We start from the raw sequence: 17,944 nt of genomic DNA, 5'->3' as shown, positions 1-17,944 counted from the left end.
GACATCCAAGGAAGAAATAGCTCAATATGACTACATAAATACTCCTTCCTGTACTTTGACAATCACTTACTGAGACTCCTACTTGACAAGAGGGAAAAAATCTAAGACAAGCCTATGGAGTATCTATTTCGTAGGGAGAGGCTCATACAATATAGTGCAGAAGTAGCATCAAACCCTTGTACCACCATGCAGAATGTTGCATAAGGAATCTGAATGTACACGAAAAAAGTTATACAAAAAGGGCCGTGGTAATTTCCACAAAATGAACTTGCACCAGAACTTATTTATGATGCTTGTTTTTGTTTAGGCGACTTAAGATTTTTTTTTTATCTACAAGAGGTGCATATATTTGGGTGAGTCCTCTTCTATTTCAAAGGGATTGGAACCGTTAGTCTACTAAAAAAAAAAAAAAAAAACACAATTCACAAGATCCTGTCCACCCTAGATGGTTGGGAAAACTGTTGTCAAAGAATAAATCCTTGTTTGTCCTTCTAATCAATCATAAAGTGGGAGACCTAGAATGCAACTGTTTGAGCCTCAAAAAATGGAAAACATCCTTCAGCTTTTAACCCTTTCACTGCTGAGCTTTTTGTTGTGAATTGTATTTATTGCTACATACATTTAAACCTTATTTCCTTCTTAAAGGACCAGTCAACACAGTAGATTTGCATAATCAACAAATGCAAGATAACAAGACAATGCAATAGCACTTCGTCTGAACTTCAAATGAATAGTAGATTTTTTTTTCTGACAATTTTAATTTATTTCTATTTCCATTCACCCGTACCATGTGACAGCCATCAGCCAATCACAAATGCATACATGCTTATTCTGTGAATTCTTGCACATGCTCAGTAGGAGCTAGTGACTCAAAAAGTTCAAATATAAAAAGGCTGTGCACCTTTTTTTTTAACAGAAGTAAATTGGAAAGTTATTTAAAATTGCATGCTCTCTCTGAATAATGAAAGTTTAATTTTGATGTGAGTGTCCCTTTAATATGAGGTGAGTCCATGGCATCATTCCTTACTGTTGGGAAATATTGAACCTGGCCACCAGGAGGAGGTAAAGACACCCCAGCCAAAGGCTTAAAGAGATGGTAGAGTCCAAATTAAACTCTCATGATTCAGATAGGGCATGTCAATTTAAAAAACTTTCTAATTTTACTTTTATAATCAAATTTGCTTTGTTCTCTTGATATTCTTAGTTGAAGGCTAATACTAGGTAGGCTCATATGCTAATTTCTAAGTCCTTGAAGGCCACCTCTAATTTAAATGCATTTGACAGTTTTTCACAGCTAGAGGGCGTTAGTTCACGTGTTTCATATAGATAACAGATAACATTGTGCTCCTGCAAGATTGTGAGTCAGCACTAATTGCCAGAAATGCAAGTCTGTCTAAAGATCTGAGATAAGGAGGCAGTCAGCAGAAGCTTAGATACAAGGTAATTACAGAGGTAAAAAGTATATTTCTATAACAGTGTTGGTTATGCAAAACTGGGGAATGGTAAATAAAGGGATTATCTATCTTTTTAAACTAACATTTTTGGTGTTTACTATCCCTTTAAATACTCCCCCCACTTCCCTTAAATCCCAGTCATTCTTTGCCTTTTGTCACAGGAGGTTGGCAGAGCAGTGTCAGAAGATTCGGGGTAGTTCCTTATGAAGGGTATCTACCCTTCGAAATGGGACTGGAGTTTTAAGTAGTCTTGTCAGCCTCTCAGTGAGAGCATTGATAAATGTTAGGGTCTGGAGATGCAGGGAGAGTCTTTCTGCAAACCCATCCAGACTCGTATTAACAGCTCCTAAGCAATCAGTGTTGATGAGTTTCATTGCCTGCTTCCATCACTCAAGTTCATGTCAGGAGCGATGCTACAAGACTGTCAAACTTGAGAGGCTGTGTTTCTGTTCCACGGTATAGATTCCGGGAAGATCGTTTCATTTTTTATACACATATGATAACGCAAGAAGACCGGGTCACAGTGTGGCTTCTTTTATCTGTATGGAATCAAGGGTTAATATCTCCGGAAGGGAAATATTGAACAGGGGGTATTAATCACATTATTTTTTTTTATTATGATTATGCTGCGACATGTGTGAGATGAGGCTCAGGCAGATACAGGTTTTACTTTTGTTTTTGGAAGCTGTGCAGCCTGAAAAGCTTGGCATGTTTTTTTACTATTATAGCAGTGGCGGTCCTTCATTGAGCACTGAGTTTGGTTACAATGATTTCCTCTTTCCTGACCGTGCGGTTTACCGGAGAAGAAGCGGTTTCTCTGTTTGGCCTGGGTCATAGGAGGTGGTGAGTGCCCCAGCTATTTGGGGTATAAAGGTGCCGTTTTATCTTATTATTCAATAGTCTGCTTTATAAGTGCAAGCTATGGAGGATTCGGATGCGTTAGAGGGTACTCCCTTACCTAAGTCTAATACCTGTCTATATTATGAGGAGGCCGCGGTATACCTGCCTGCTCAATTATGTTCCACATGCCTTGATAAAGTAATCATGTCAAAGAAAGTTAATGTTTGATACCACTGAGCCGTCCACCTCTGAGGAGTCTCCGTTCCGTGAGGTGCGCACCCTACAGTCATCTCCTAATACACATGCAGCTTCCCATAGCACTCCTAATCCTCCATCTGGAGGGGCCCTTTTACCAAACGGCAGTGTCTGTGGCCTTTAGTGCTTGACCTCACCCTGCTAAGAGCAAGCGAAAGGTCAATTATTACTATCCTTCCCGGGGGTCATCTGCTAGCTTATTGGATTTATCTGATACAAGATTATCCGATGATGAAGACACCTCTGATACTTCAGAGGGTGCTCTTTCTGGGTTGGAATCTGCTCCCTCTAAGCCTCCAGCTGCGGAGGAACCAGACTTTAGATTTAGGATTGAACATTTATGCTTTCTACTAAAGGAAGTTTTGGCTACTTTAGCGGTTCCAGAGCCTGAGGAACCTTTGATTCCTAAATTAGATAAGGTCTACGAGGACAGGGTAGTACCACAGACTTTCCCGGTTCCCGTAAAGATGGCAAACATTATTAAGAATGAATGGGAAAGAATTGGTTCTTCATTTTCCCCTTCTTCTTCCTTTAAAAAATTATTCCCGGTTCCGGACTCTCAATTGGAGTTGTGGGATTTCATCCCCAAGGTGGATGGTGCTATCTCCAAGCTTGCTAAACACACTACTATCCCGCTTGAGGATAGTGCATCATTTAAAGAGCCCATGGATAATAAAATAGAAACTCTGTTAAGGAAGATGTTTCAACATATGGGATATTTGTTTCAACCAGCAGCGGCTGTTGCTGTGGTTGCTGGAGCGGCTACCTACTGGTGCGACTTCTTATCTGAGTTGATCAAGGTGGAGGGCCCCCTTGACGTAATCCAAGAAAGAATTAAGGCCTTAAGGGTGGCTATTTCTTTTATTTGTGATGCAAATATGCATATTATTCGCCTGAATGCCAAGGCTCCAGGTTTTTCTGTTCAAGCCCGTAGGGCACTCTGGCTGAAGTCCTGGTCTGCGGACATGACTCCAAAGTCAAGTCTTCTTTCCCTCCCATTTAAGGGAAAGATTCTATTTGGTCTAGGCATGGACTCTCTTATCTCCACGGTAACTGGAGGCAAAGGTGCCTTTTTACCGCAGGATAAAAAGAACAAACCTAGGGGACAAGGTCCTAATTTTCGTTCGGATAAATCCCAACATCAGCAGCCCTCCGCAAAGCCCGAGCAATCCAAGGGGACTTGGAAGCCGGCTCAGTCCTGGAATAAATCCAAGCAGAACAAGAAGCCTGCCGAGACAAAGTCTTCATGAATGGGTGGCCCCTGATCCAGCTCTGGATCTGGTAGAGGGCAGACTGTCACTCTTTTCGGAAGCTTGGTTTGGGGACGTGCAAGACCCATGGCTCCTGGAGGTCATCGCTCAGGGATACAGGATAGATTTCAAGTCCCATTCACCCAAGGGCAGATTCCTCTTGTCAAACCTGTCTTCAAGGCCAGAAAAGAGAGAGGCCTTTCTAGGGTGTGTGAGGGATCTCTCCTCCCTGGGAATCATTGTCCCGGTACCTCTCGCAGAAAGAGGTCTGGGATACTACTCAAACCTTTTTGTGGTCCCAAAGAAGGAGGGAACTTTCTGCCCGGTTCTGGGCCTAAAGTGCTTAAACAAATGCCTATCTGTCCTCTCGTTCAAGATGGAGACAATAAGGTCTATCCTTCCCTTAGTTCAGGAAGGATAGTTCATGACCACGATAGATCTGAAGGATGCTTACCTTCACTTTCCAATACACAAGGAACACTTTAGGTTCCTAAGGTTTGTGTTCCGGGACCAGCACTTCCACTTTATTGCACTTCTGTTTGGTCTAGCTACTGCTCCAAGAGTTTTTATGAAGGTTCTAGGGGCTCTGTTTGCAGTGGCCAGAACCAAGGGTATAGCAGTAGCGCCATACTTGGACGATATTCTGGTTCAAGCACCATCCTGTCGTCTGGCAGAAAACCGTTTGAAAGCTCTTCTATTTCTTCTTCGATCTCATGGATAGAAGATAAACTTAGAAAAGAGTTCCCTTATTCCCAATACCAGGGTGGAATTCCTATGAACTATAATAGATTCCATATCCATGAGGATATTCCTTACAGACCAGAGATGTTACAGGCTAACTTCCCCTTGTCTTGCCCTCCAGACCTCCTTAAGACCCTCTGTGGCTCGGTGTATGGAGGTGATTGGTCTCCTGGTGTCCAGCATGGACATCATTCCTTTTGCCAAATTCCATCTCAGACCACTTCAGCTGTGCATGCTGAGACAGTGGAATGGCGATCATTTGGATCTGTCTCAACAGATTTCTCTGGACAACCGGTCGAGAGAATCGCTCTCCTGGTGGCTCTGTCCAGTTCACCTATCCCAAGGGACATCCTTCTTGAGACCATCCTGGGAGATTGTGACTACGGACGCAAGTCTTTCAGGATGGGGAGCTGTTTGGGGTGCCAGTAAGGCACAGGGCCTATGGACTTGAGAGGAATCCCTCCTCCCGATTAAAATTTTTGAACTTTGAGTGATCTTCAATGATTGACAACTTCCTCATTTAGATGCTGCCAAAGCATCCAAATACACACCCCTAGCATTATCTAACCTTGCTCAGGTAAATACTTCCTAAATAACATACTTACAGGGCATTATGCTTCTCCATTCTAAAGACCAAGGGTGAAGAGGCATCTGAGGAAGTATAGTACGGAAAGGGATAGACTGAAACAATCCTTTCAATTTGAAATATAAACTTTTTTTAAGTATATTTATAATGGCTAAACTGCTTCTAGTAAACGTTCTTATATTTCTTTTATAAGTTGGTGAGAGTCCACAAGTCATTACTCCTGGGAACCCAACCCCTGGCAACCAGGGGGAGGTAAAGACACCAAACACTCCACAAGCTTCTAATCACTCTCACCTCTCTGATATCCCAGACTTAATATTTGCCTTTTAGTACAAAGTTGAAGTGAGGTGCTCCAGTTTCTTTATGAACAAAAAAGGATTCTCACTTATGTGAGACCTTTTCTCCCTCTCAGGATTCCTGGATTTACATAGAGGGAAATGTCAGAGTACTTAAACTCCCGCAGGGAAATTAAATTCACTGCCTATCAGTAGCCTATTACAGGTGTTGCAGGGGCTGGTCCCTAGCCACCTTCTGCTGGGTTAGTCTGTTGCAGGGACTTGCCTCTTCCTTTTGGCTAATCATACTTTTTGTGATAGTCTCTGCTGTGGCCTGCACAGCACTGGATGGTCTCCCTGCTGAAAGAAGTTTCTACAGCTAAGAAAGCACAACAGAATGGTGCTATTTGGGTAAGTACAAGATGCACTAACATAGCCCACAGGTTATTAGCAGTCACAGATATACCTAGTTATATCAGGTTTCCCCTCACATTCACTGTATTTAATATTGGGGTCAAGGTATATATCGGACAAATCCACCATATGTTACTAATGTTACGCTATTTTTTTCCCTTATTTATTGTTATACAGAGAAAATGTGATATTTACACTTTGCTTAATGACTTTTAAGCCAATCCTTTTTCCTTCCATAAGGCAGGGAGAGTCCACAACTTCATTCCTTACTGTTGGGAAATATAACACCTGGCCACCAGGAGAAGGCAAAGACACCCCAGCCAAAGGATTAAATATCCCTCCCACTTCCCCTATCCCCCAGTCATTCTTTGCCTTTCGTCACTATTTGAGGTGGCAGAGAAGTGTCAGAAGATATGGATAATCCTGTATGGGTATGTTCTGTTCAAGATAGGACTGGAGTTTTAAGTAATCATGTCAACCTCTCAGTGAGAGTATTGATGAAAGTTAGAGTCTGGAGATGCAGGGAAAGTTTTTCTGCAAACCCATCCAGACTGTTGCTAACAGCTCCTGAGCAATCAGTGTTGACGAGTTTCACTGCTTGCTGCTATACACTCAAGTCCATGTCAGAATCACTGCTGCAAGACTGTCACACTTGAGAGGCTGTGCCTGTTCCACAGCATGGATCCTGGAGGGTAAGACTGTTGTTTTTTTTTTTTTATATATATATATATATATCCATTTTAAGACGCTATACAGGGTCACAGTGTGGCTCCTTTATACCTTTGATAGGATGAAGGGTTAATATCTCCTTCAGGGAGATTAATTGGACAGTTTGGGGATTTATATCTGCTTAATGTCAGAGTTTTTCTAGGCTCATAGGCTGCGTTTTTGGCTTGGAACAAACAGGTTTCACTTTCGTTTTTGAAGTTTTGCGCAGCTCACTTCCAGTTTATAGCTCTTACGTTTGGCCTAGCTACTGCTCCAAGGATATTTACAAAGGTTCTGGGGGCTCTTCTAGCCGTTGCTAGAACACAAGGTATCACAGTAGCGCCTTACCTGGATAATATCTTGGTACAGGCACCATCTTTTCGTCTAGCGGAAGAACATTCGGAGTCCCTTCTCAGTCTTCTTTGATCACATGGATGGAAGATAAACTTGGAAAAGAGTTCTCTTACTCCAAGTACAAGGGTGAATTTCCTGGGAACTGTAATAGACGCCATATCCATGAGAATATTCCTCACAGATTAGAGACATTGCAAGATAACTTCTGCATGTTTTGCCCTCCAGGCCTCCTTGAGACCCTCAGTGGCTCAGTGTATGGAGGTAATCGGACTCATGGTGTCCTGCATGGACATCATTCCTTTTGCCAGATTCCATCTCTGACCAACTATGCATGCTGAGACAATGGAAAGGCGACCATTCAGATCTGTCCCAACAGATTGGGCTGGACATTCTGTCGAGAGACTCACTCTCCTAGTGGCTCTGTCCAGATCATCTGTCCCAAGGCACGTGCTTTTTGAGACCGTCCTGGGAGATTGTGACTACGGACGCAAGCCTTTCCAGCTGGGGAGCCGTTTGGGGTGTTTTTGGGACATATAACGCTTGGAAGGGCTCTTTATACCAGACTTTTGTGTTAAAGTGTGAAATATTTTATCTGCCACAGCATTACATATGTTTTGTCTACACATTTAATTTGTTCATCTCCTTTTTGCTTATTACTCTGTACTAAATGTGGAGCATATACATTGTAACTTAAAGATTGAGAGTGGAAGTGATTCAAGTCTTAAGCTGCACCGAATTAACTCTCTATTGGCTGACATATCTTTAGAGAATATTTGCTAGTGGTTAACTGCCACTAGTGATGGAGACAACAATGGAGATGGCGTGCTCACTTTTTAAAGATATTGATGAGGACAATCTAGATTTGCTGCATTTAGAGGATGTATTCAAATATGACTTACCAAAGATCAAACTTGGAGATTTATTTCAGGATTATGAGAATCTGAAATTAAAAGAACAAAAATTAAAGTGGGATAAGTGTATTTTGAACAAATATCTACAACTTAAGATGATACCCAGGGGCTTGAGGCTGAATAAATTCCCCACATATGAGGTCAAATATCCAGACTTCATCAGACGTTGGAATCTGGCCCTGACAGACTGCTCCCTTGCTTTAATTTCCCTTCTGATTGAATATAAGGATATGCTGTTAACTGAAGGTAGAACTAAAATTGTTAACATACAATTGGATATGGATAGATTCAGGGAATATGAAGTTTTTCTAAGATTTGATATTATATTTAAGAAAACCTTAGAGGAATCTAAAAAGTTGGTAATACAAACTAAACATACAAAGTTTTTACGTGACCAAAAGATTACACACTAGGTAATGTTTATCTATGGCGCCGCCAAAGGAACAAATCCTGGTTCAGTTCTGGAAACCAGGATGTTCCTTTAGGTGAAGGCAATAGCAATAAGAACACCAATAAAAACAAAAATAAGAACAAGAGAAGAGGCTATCGCCACTACAACGGTAATAGACAAGAACTAGTTAACTCAGCTCATGAGACCCCCAAAAAGGTTACCTTTTTAGATTCAGAGGTGGACCCCTCTGATGAGGACAGATTTGCCTCAAGTACTAAGGGGGCCTCAGGAGACAACCTAACAGCAGGGGAATAAGAACAAATAGAGCAGCTATATGGTAATGCACAGGCCAGCAGTTTCTATAAAGGTATCCTGAAAAGTTCAGGTGATCAGGGAGCCAAACCTAAAGTTAAAACTGGGCCTTCAGTCTCACAGGTATCCAAACGCCAGGTTTTTCACGGGGCTCAGGACCAATTCCAGGGGGGAGGGAAGAGAGCTATAACTACCCCAAACCCCCAGATGGTAAACCAAGAACAAACAAGGTATCCTTTAAGGGAGAAGAAAAGACAAAGCAAATAGCAGTAGACATGGTAATCAATATATCGAAGTACCAGTTAACTGAGGTTGAGCGCAGAGTACTTAACTATGGTCTGGAATTTATACCGTCAAAGACTTTTGACTTATTCCAGACCATAGTTGATGTAAACAAGCTGGTCCGTGACCTTACTGTCTGCAAATATTTTTCTGATACAGGATATTCCAATCACGGCGGTGACACGTTACAACTCCCAGGATGTGGTTGCACATGATAATCTATATTTTGAAGACACATGTGCTGCAATATCTTTAGAGAGTTTACTACATGAGGGAGGGGATATGACAGGGTACCCCCCTATGGCCATACCAAAAGTCAAACCAAGATCGTCCTTTTATCCCATTCATGCCAGGGGTAAATCACTTGAGGTCTTCCACCAGGACTCCTATGGGGGCTAAATTTGCCCCATCCTACGCTAACCTCTTCATGGGGTTGTGGGAGAGGTCCCACGTCTATGGAGGTAGTAGTACTCGTCCATCTGGATATATTGTTAAATATATCCGGTACATTGACGATCTGCTCATGATCTGGGCAGCTGATCAGGAAAAGGCAAGGACTTTTGTTGAGGATCTCAATGTTAATGAAGTCGGTATCCAATTTACCTATTAATGGTGGTGCAGGGATGCCATCTCCTTTCTGGACATCTCTCTTGAAGGCTTGCCTCAAGAAGGTAGGGTTGTCTCCTCATTATACAGAAAACCTATTTCTGGTAACAGCCTATTGCATGCCAAAAGCAATCACCCTAAACATGTGTTTAGTGGTATTGCTAAAGGCCAATTTATGAGGGTGCAACGTAATTGTACCCAAGAAGCTGCTTTTCAGGAGGAGTGTATTGACCTAAAAATAGGCTCAAGGAGAGGGGCTACCCTGGAGGTTTGGTGGAAAAGGCCCATAAGGTTCCAAAATGAATAGGACTACTTTATTAACTGGTATGAAGAGTAAAAAGGGTAGGTCCTCTTAGAAGCACATAAAACCTAAATTTATAACTTCCTACTCCAATTAATATAGCGAGATCTGTAGGATAGTTGAGAAAAATTTCCCCATATTGATGGGTGACACCAATCTGAGAGACAAGGTGGAGGGAGGATGCATGTTCGCTGCTAAATGGGCTACATCTATAGGTAACTTACTTTCCCCCAGTATGCTTAGAGACAAGAAATCAAGTTCATGGCTATACCACAATGGAATGTATAAATGTAGTAAACGTATATGTACATCCTGTGATCACATTAAAATCTGCAGAACATTCAGGTTTCACAATACTGGTGATAATTTTGAGACCAAAGGGTGTATCAACTGCAGGAGCACCTTTGTCATCTACCTGATAGACTGCACCCTGTGCTCAAAATCCTATGTAGGTAGAAATACCAGGGAAGTAGGGCACCGAATCAGGGAACATTTGTTGTATATATCAGACGAGAGGCCTTGCTCTGCTTTGTCAAGGCATTTCCTTGATGTTCATAATCAGGATGTGACCAGATTTAAATGGCAAGCCATTGAACAAATCACCAAGAAACCAAGGGGTGGTGATAAACTGTTTGCCCTGTGCAGACAAGAAACCTATTGGATTTTTAAACTCAATTGTTTGATACCTGCAGGTTTCAACTCTGAGTACGATATAATAAATTACTGGCACAGGTAGACAGTAATAGGTTTCTCTCATATTATCGTATGTGACAATATTAATTAATTCTCAAACTTTAATATATTATTTCTGTTTTTCAATTGATTCTAATGGTATAATGCAAGTATATGTATGTACATGTATATCTATTAGCTACTTTGGGAAAGGTATGTCAGATTAACCTAATTTAGGGGGCGGAGCCAAGAGCCGACAGTGATGGCCGCTTAAGAGAAAAGCTCTGTGCAAGGATGGCCAAAAAAAGAGCCTAAAGCATATAATTACAGAGTACAATGATATTGAAAAGTTGAACGATAAACAACTAAATCTGCCAGCTACATGGAGATACCAATTACATAATTATTTTTGGGCTGTAGCTTGGTGATTTGCTTATTACCTGAACTGCACAGGATTGAAAACATGCAACGGTGATTTCTAACTACGCCACAACATTTCCAAGCACTGACTGTGTTGACCTGGTTCTAATAATTCTATAGGGCTCGAACCTGAACAGCCGGAGTAGTGATTAAAGCGGAGTACAGAGAGCTCCAGAGAAGCCGAGGGATAGTCAGCTGTGTGACTGTAAATGCTCAGCCTACACTTGTGGCACTTATCAAGTGCTCTCCATCTCGTAAGTAGATATTAGTACAAGAGGGGTCGAGTGGGTGATACCATTGATGCGGCACTATTGTTGTGCTATCTCTCCCTTGTATCTCCTCATGTTTTGTGGTCACTGAAACGGCACCAACTGCCACTCCTGGATACGCTGGAGACCAATAGACAACATCTTGCTGCGGGGACCTCGGACAGAGATGGAGGATAGTCAGCTGTACGACTATTAAGTACAGTCCACGCTTGTGGCACTTATCAAGTGCTTTCTTTCTTGTAAGTAGATTCGAGGGATATTTGGGGAAGTGCATGATATCATTGATGCTGCACTATTGTGGCGCCTTCTTTTTTTCCTACATGTTAGTACAGTCTATAGGGCTCGAAGCTACACTCGTGTTCAAAACTATCAAGCATCTGGTAGATGATGGAGCCTTCCACTTTTTTCACAGCATTGGCTGATTTACTGGATAAGCACCATGTGAGACTCCTGGAATCTATAGAAGAAGCATTTTGTTCTCTTACTCAAGACCCGGTGGGCATTGATTCAGCCTCAACAGGGATGTTTATTGAGATTGTCCCAGAGAGTCTTGACTGTAATCAGGGAGTAGCGCCAAAGGAAGTAATAAAGAAGTCATTAGGCACGAAGGATAGCGCTCCAGAGTCACCATATCTGGCCCTCCAGGGTCTGCCTTCCTCATATATTTGTACACTCGCTTACCCTTTTGGGGAACAGTTAAAGCAAGCCACAGCCAGTGTTATAAAATATGTGAGCATAAAAGTGGATCACTATATACAGGATTCTCCTGACAACAGAAGTTTTGCAATACAAGGCTGGCACGAGCTTGGACATTTTATTATTCAGACATTTGATGCGTTACTCTCCCTCACCACTTTTGAGTCATACTGATTCCAGGTGCGGCATTGGATAGGCCTGTGATGGACTCTCTATCAGTGGCTCTACCATTTTATCGCTGGGCTACAACCGTGCTATGCAGCTGGTGGTAGCAGGGTTCACCGGGAGATAACTTTTTCATTTCACTAACATTGGACTTTGTGCTAAGTATAGCATACATTTATTTTATTTGGTCATCCGGGCTGATTGTTTTGAAAGTTATATTATTATAGTTACTGGTTGACTGCATGTTTGTAATCGGTTTCCCTTTTTCAATTTATTGATAATATCTCTTCTGGCCCTGTAGATGGCAGCAAAGATACATGTTAACACTCATTCATGTTTAGGACACTTGTTTGTTTTCTTCTTAAAAGCTGAAGTGTCTATACACGTAACTTAGAAATATTTGGCAGTCTGTACTACCCTCATCTAATATAAAGCATAATAGACAAGTAAATCTCCTGGACACTGGATAAGAGAACATATCACAATTGTGGTGAGAAAAGTTAACAAATTAGCTAAACACCTGCTCATTTTACCTCCCACAGGCTTCAAACTTAGAGATACTTTTGTAAATATATCCCATCTGGATTACATCTCACATATAAACCTTAGATGTCTCTATTTAACTTCTACTACTGCTTTTTGGAGAACTTATAACCACCATGTTAGACTGTTACATACTTTCTGCCTAACATTGTTTGAGGACTGCCAATAGTCTCACATATATATTTGTCTATTACAGATTATGCTTAAGTCAGCTCAGGTACTGGGTTATTACACAAAATCCATGTAATAGCGGAATAACATTTTATAGCATTGTGGTATGATTGTTAATCATAGCCTAATTTAAAGTTTAGCTCTATAGGTTGGTCATTTATCTTTCTCCTGGGTTTCTCTCTATCTGTCCAACTCTATCCCCATATTTTCAGTCATTCATGGTTATATTATTATAAATGGTACTTGCCTGCTGGCAAAAAAACACTACTTTAATATGCCCATTTACTCTATATATATATCCAAATGCAGATGAAAGAGGTATGATTGTGTATTCCAAACAGTTAAGTGGGGGTTTTTTATTGTTAGGGGGGACTATGTGTATTTTGATGTAAAAGAGCTGATTATCTTGGGGCAATGCCCTGCAAAAAGCCCTTTTAAGGGCTACTGGTAGTTTATTCTTATGGTAGGGTGTGTTTTTATTTGGGGCGGGGGGGTTATTTTCATAGGGATTAGGTATAATTTTTTAAAATTTGGTAATTTTGTTTTTTATTTTATGTAATCTTAGATTTTTTTATTTTCTGTAATTGCAGCTTAAAGGGACAGTCTACACCAGAATTTTAATTTTGACTAGACTGTCTCTTTAATTTATACTTAGTTTATTTTTATTTTTAAAGTAGTGTTAGTTTTTTTTATTTTAATAGTAACTTTAGTATTTTGTAATTTAGATAATTTGGGTACATTTAGGGGGTGTTAGGTTAGGGGTTGTTAGGTTAGGGGGCTTAGTAATTTATTTATTTGCGTTGTGGGCTTTGGCGGTTTAGGGGTTAATACTTTGATAGGTTTATTGCGTTGTGGGCTTTGGCGGTTTAGGGATTAATACTTTAATAGGTAGTTTGCGTTGTGAGTTAATGGCTGATTAGGGGTTAATAGTTTTAATAGGTAGTTGGGGTTGGTGGATTTAGGGGTTAATAATTTATTTATTACTTGACGTGTGGGTTTGATGGCGGATATAGGGGTTAATAGTTTAATTAGACATATTGCGTTGTGGGGGTTGTCGATTTAGGGGTTAATACATTTATTATTAGTTGTGAGGGGGGGGATTGCGGATGTAGAAGTTTTACGTATCAGGCTTATTTTTGGGAGGCGTGTTAGACTTTTACGGGAGATTAGTTTTTTTTTACTTTTCTTAGGCGCCGTCAGTTTCTAAAGTGCCGTAAGTCACTAGCGACTCCAGAAATTTGTATTTACTCTCATTTCTGGACATCGCTAGTTTATCCTGCACCGTATATGTAATCTCGCCCCTGGAGTTGCATAGAATTGAGTTATTTTTTTTCTTTAACGTACAGATGGCAATATTTATGCATTTTTGGAAATATATACTATCCTCTGTTTTGTTTCACTGGGTAAAACTTTGTGATATCTCACCCTTAGTTTTTTTAAACTTCAAAATAAAGCCAAGTGGTTTTAGGAGTTAATTCACATTTAAACTTCAATCTTATTAAATTCCTCAATATAATGTAAATAATGAAATTATCTATCTATCTATCTATCTATCTATATATATAGAGAGAGAGAGAGAGAGAGCGCAAGAGAGACAGGGCGAAACGGAGTCGGAGCAAGTGAGAGGAGAGGCAGTATTGTGAACCCCCATTTGAATAACCCATGAGCCGCCACTGTTGCGCACACAGTCAAACACAATTTTGTAAAAAAAATTATGGGGATTTTTTTTTGGTGGGATGAAAAGAATCTTTTCTGACGTGATAACTGGTGCTTTATGGGAAAATTATTTACTGGTAGGTACATTTTTTTTTTAACTGAATAATATTCTGTATGTAAAATTAAGTCCACACTTAATGCTGCTGCTAGCTTGTTTTTTTTCTTCAAAATATTATATTGTTACATGTGAAGTTCAAGTCTGAGCAATATCTGCTATTTCCTCTTTCTATGTGTTCCCCTTTATGCCCACAAGGAATGTTTATTTACAGAGAGTTTATTTAGAGAGTGGTTAAAGAGACATGAAACCCAAAATATTTATTTCATGATTTAGATAGAGAATACAATTTAAACAACATTCCATATACTTATATTATATCATTGGCTTAATTCTTTAGATATCCGTTGTTGAAGAAATAGCAATGCACATGGATGACTCAGTCACACAAGGTATGTATGTGGAGCCACCAATCAGCAGCTACTGAGCCTATTTAGATATGCTTTTCAACAAAGTATATAAAGAGAATGTAACAAATTACATAGTATAAGTAAATTGGAAAGTTCTTTAAAAGTGCATGCTCTTCCTAAATAGTGAAAGAAAAAATTTGTGTTTCATGTCTCTTTAAATCATCGAGTACGCCAGCCCTTTATTACATTTCCATATATATATATATAGTTCCAAATGTTGATAAAAGCACTTACGGATACTCCTGCTGTATCAGCAAAACATAAATGCCCGGGGTGCATTTCAATACGTAAATACAGATATCTAGAAAGGAAAGCACTCACCGGGTCTTGACAATTTAGAATTTTATTCTTAGTTGTGATGTTTTGGGGTTGCCCCCGTCCTCAGACAAATTATGCAATACAAACAGTGCACCTAACTACTTTTAAAAGATCCTAACTCCCACCCGCGGCTCCGGCGGCGTTCCGCAAGTCCCCGCGACCACTTGGTTCATTCCTACATCATCGGTTGCTAGTGGCAACCGGACACCGCTCGGTAGTCCTTATGCGAGTAGTGAAAATAAAAATAAAAACAATCATCAGAAACTATTTATAACATAGCGGTTTACCTTAAAGGGATATGAAAACTAAAAAAAAATTCTTCCATGATAGAGCAGAAATTTTAAGCAACTTTCTAATTTACTCCTATTATAATTTTTTTCTTCATTCTCTTGGTAAGCTTTGTTCATCGAGTAGCAATGCTGACTGAACAGATAGGTGAGCCAATGACAATCGGAATATATATGCAGCCACCAATCCACAGCTAGAACCTAGGTTCTTTGCTGCTCCTTTCTTAGATGAAACCTTTAAGCAAAGTATAACAAGAGAAGGAAGCTTATTAAATAATAGAAGTAAATAGGAAAGTTGTTTAAAATGGTATGTTCTATCTGAAACATGAAAGAAAAAATTGGGTTTCCTGTCCCTTTAATGTGCCTTATCCCATGTTGGGCTTTTGTCTAGAGCTAGAATGTTTTTGCAGTGCGAGTCCAGGATGATTTATAACCTGGGGACTATGGCACCCAGGGGGTTAAATGTTCATCTCGCCTGCCACTGTTTTTCGCAAGGAGACGTCTGCCCCTTCAGTAGAAGATCATTTAGAGCAGCAAACAATGTAATTTATCTCTATAATTTATCTATTTAATTAATGAAGACGGGGTAAATTCTGTATTATTGTTATCTTGTAACCTTGATATGTGTAACAATTTTGATTTTGCAGGATCCAAACAGCTTTAATATGTAGCAAACTTCTGTGTATATAGCTTTATATTATAATGGCTAGTGTCAAAATATGAGATGTGCAGAGCATTATTAAAATATATCAAAGTAACCGAAGATTACTGTGTAAGCTTCAACAATATGCTTAGTTTTGAAGTACTATAGTGAGTATAGTTTGTAAGATGACTAAGATCCATTTGGTTAGCCTAATATAACCTATTTTCCCACACGGAGGTTAGCGGTATACAGTGGTGGTTCTACACGGGGGCCTACATGGGCCAATGCCCCTGTAAAATGTCCCTGGCCACCCCTGTGGCCCCCCTGAGTTGATGTGCTGTCTGTCCCACATTGCCTGCAGGCCGCTGTTCTGTTCACGGCCCAATATTCTCCCAATAGAGGCTGCTCTCCTTAGCAGCCTCGGGAGCCAATCAGGTCTGCTCAGTGACCTCACGTGACATGACTTACTATGTCACTCTTCTTGTGGAGCCTGGAGGAGGCATTCATCCTACAGCTGGTGCGGGAAGAGTGGCTGTGGAAGAGAGGACCGGACTGCGGGTAGTGAACAGTCAACACACAGTGAGCCAATATCTGGGCGTGCAGGAGTGGACTGAGCACTGCACAGGCATAATGTCACGACGCACCGCTCTAGCCATTGCTAGGGGCACGGCATCTCCTTCCCTGCTCGTTGCAAGGGGCTGTCAGGTCCGGATGCATGTGGCGCTGACATCATCACCGCATGCTCCTCTTACTCTGATGCCGGTCCAGACGCCTGCGATGCGAATCCTGTGCCTATGTAAGTTGCTGGATTGATATACCATTGCTGAACTCTGCTTGTCTGACTACTCTGTTTGTTAACCCCTAAATTGCTGGATTGATATACCGCTGCTGAACTCTGATTGTCTGACCACTCTGCCTCACTGTTGCCAAACTCTGCCTGTCTGACCATTCTAGTGGTTTACCTTTCAACGCCGGTATAAGAAGACTACTGTCCGAGTTCCGTCTGATAGTGGATTATCCCACAAGCATTACATTATACTTGGGTCATGGAGCCAGATGAGGTGGCAAGAGCAGTTTATCTTCAGGGACAGATGTTGGTAACCCATACCACACAGTTGCAGAGTATGGATTCCAAACTAGAGGCTATAATCGTTCAACTCTCTGCACTTGTTACAGCGAGGAATACCGCTCCCGTTGTTGTACAACCAGTCTCTTCTCCTAGTACTGCGGCTTCTTCCTCTGCTTCTGGAAGTATACCCCAGATACCATTGCCTGACAAGTATGAGGGTGCTACTGATTGCAGGGGTTTTCTTAACCAATGCAGGCTGCACTTCCGCAATGATCCTCACACCTTTCAGTCTCACCAGTCAAGGGTCACCTTTATCATTTCCTTACTGAAAGACAAGGCCCTAGCCTGGGTCTCTCCCCTTTGGGAACAGAACGATCCACTCCTGAGCAACGCTGATGCGTTTATTTCTGCACTTCTGTGTTTGGGACTGCTGACCGTACTTCTGCTGCAGAATTTTCTCTCCTAGATCTCCGCCAGGGCAATAGAACTGTGGCACAATTTGCCATTGAGTTTTGCACCTTGGTACTAGAGACCAGTTGGGAGTGCGGTGCCCTCAAGGCAGCCTTTAGGAGGGGTCTGCATGAACGCATCAAAGATTAACTCACTTATCGTGATATTCCCTCTTCTTTGGATGACTTTATAACACTTTGTAGCAGTCTAGACTCTCGCTTCCAGGAGAGACAAGCCGAGAGAGACAGAACTCGGGAGAATCCTTCCCTCCCTTCCTTCTATTCATCTGGTTTCTGCAGTGTCCTCTACTCCTTCAACTTCTACAGTCACCCCAGTAGAGGAACCCATGGATCTCTCCTCTTTCAAACCCACAGAGTCTG

Source organism: Bombina bombina, chromosome 2 (genome assembly GCF_027579735.1).
Source record: "Bombina bombina isolate aBomBom1 chromosome 2, aBomBom1.pri, whole genome shotgun sequence".
In the NCBI taxonomy this organism is placed as follows: domain Eukaryota; kingdom Metazoa; phylum Chordata; class Amphibia; order Anura; family Bombinatoridae; genus Bombina; species Bombina bombina.
The sequence above is the reverse complement of the archived record's forward strand: the minus strand, read 5'-3'. Positions refer to the sequence as shown.